Genomic DNA, 2,599 nt, shown 5'->3' with positions numbered 1-2,599 from the left:
GTGCCATTAATACAGGTAATGAGTGGAGGACAGAGGAGCCTCTTAAAGAAGAAGTTACAGGTCTGTGAGAGCCAGAAATCTTGCTTGTTTGTAGGTGACCAAATACTTATTTTCCACCATAATTTGCAAATAAATTCATAAAAAATCCTACAATGTGATTTTCTGGATTTTTTTTCCTCAATTTGTCTGTCATAGTTGACGTGTACCTATGATGAAAATTACAGGCCTCTCTCATCTTTTTAAGTGGGAGAACTTGCACAATTGGTGTCTGACTAAATAATGTTTTTCCCCACTGTATAATATATTTTAAAATGTATATCCCTCATCTGCACAAAATTGAAAGCTCTCTCTCACAACCCCTGCTCACAGCCACACGTTGGTTCTGGGATATGCAACCATTTCCTTTCTCAATCACTTAAAGCCACACTTATTCAAACACAAAAACGCACACCACACCTTCCATCACAATTCATCCACACATACCCACATACTGTGCCTTCTATGTCTTCTGTTTGCTATGTTTTTATCTCCACTATGTTGATTGAATACTTGTGCTCTAATTTAGTTGTATTTGAAGATGCTTGTTATCTTTTCTTGTAATTACGTGTTTTCCCTTTATAAAATACTATACTTACTATAAATGTGCTTTATTATTACAATCCCTACCATGGCTAGTATTGGGTGTTCCATTATTCAACTCCTCTATTAGAACTTTTAGAATAGCCATGGAGTACTCTTTGTGTCGCGGAACATTTGGTTGTCAATATACAGTTTATCGACAACAAGAGCAACACACTTCCCTTTTTATCTATTTTCCTTGAAGATTGGGTACAGAACTTTGCGACGTTCTGCAATCTCCCTCAGGAACTGATCATTCATGCCTATTTTCATGCCAGCAAGTCTTTTACCTAGGCTTTTAACCATTACATTATCCTTAAAAAAGCAAATCTGGCAACGATTGGACGCTCATATCTCTGTCCTCTTTGTCCGAAACGGTGTACACGTTCAAGTTGGATTTTGTCGACAGCCTCGAGTGGAATTTGAAGCGCTGTAAGAACAAAGTCCTTCACTATTCTTTTTGTAATCTCTCCCTCTTTTTCCTGGATACCCAGAAGTACTAGATTTTCTCTCATCGATCTAGTTTGTATGTCTAGTAAGGCTTCTCTCAGAAAGTTGTTCTCCTTTTTAAGTTCCTTAACATCCGTTTCCATCCTAGTGACTGTCCCTTTCAGTTTTTTTGTATCACTCTCCATTATCGCAGCTTTTCCGTCACTCATTTCAAGACTCGCCTTCAACTCTTTTACATCATTACTGACCAACTCTAGTATGCCCAGTTAGTCATTTATCGAATTCAGCAAGTCGCTTTCCACACTTACCAGTCCCAGTGATGAAAAGCATAAATCACCTGTATCAGTCGAGGAGTCGCGTTTTCTCTTGGAGATTGATTCTCCACGTTTATTTTCCATCATGTTTGGGTGTTGCGTGTTGTTGTAATATTTGTCGATACATTTCTCTAGCCTTATAATTTGTTTTGTGTTATTATCCAGATTGAATGTTATTACTCTCAAATATATGAAATGTTAATATTTAGAATAACTTACTGATATTGAATATTATGTTTTTATCTTGAGGTGATTTTTACCGCTGTGTATTCAATACGCCATCTTGTATACTGAACAAAAATATACTGTAAGTGCAACAATTTCAAACATTTTACTGAGTTACAGTTCATATAAGGAAATCAGGCAATTTAAATAAATTCATTAGGTCCACCCACTTGGGAGAAAGGCCCACCCACTGGGGAGCAATGCCCAGCCAATCAGAATATATATAACCCACAAAAGGGTTTTATTACAGACAGAAATGCTCCTTAGTTTCATCAGCTGTCTGGGTGGCTGGTCTCAGACGATCTCGCAGGTGAAGAAGCTGGATGTGGAGGTCCTGGGCTAACGTGGTTACACGGGGTCTGCGGTTGTGAGGCCGGTTGGACGTACTGCCAAATTCTCTAAAACGACATTGGCTTATGGTAGAATATTTAACATTAAAGTATCTGGCAACAGCTCTGGTGGACATTCCTGCAGTCAGCGTGCCAATTGCAAGCTCCCTCAAAAGTTGAGACATCTGTGGCATTGTCTTGGTGACAAAACTGCACAACTGTGGCTTTTTATTGTCCCCAGCACAAGGTGCACCTGTGTAATGATCATGCTGTCTAATCAGCTTCTTGATATGCCACATCTGCCAGGTGGATTAATTATCTTGGCAAAGGAGAAATTCTCAGTAACAGGGATGTAAACAAATTAGTGCACAAATTTTGAGAAAAATATGCTTTTGGTGCGTATGGAACATTTCTGGGATATTTTATTTCAGCTCATGAAACATGGGACCAACACTTTACATGTTGTGTTTATATGTCTCTATGCTGTTTGGCTGTAAAGCCACATAGCACACCTTTTTGACACAAATGTAAACAACCTTGCGGACGATGCAGTTGGCACAATAACTTTAATGTGTGACGTAGATGCACCAGATGCAAATGGGGGTGGATGGGGCGGCACAAGATACAGTAGCTACTGGGTAGAGGGGACATTGCCGGTGGTTC

This window comes from Coregonus lavaretus (genome assembly GCF_964263955.1).
Source record: "Coregonus lavaretus genome assembly, chromosome: 5".
Taxonomy (NCBI): Eukaryota; Metazoa; Chordata; class Actinopteri; order Salmoniformes; family Salmonidae; genus Coregonus; species Coregonus lavaretus.
Note: the sequence above shows the minus strand (reverse complement) of the source record.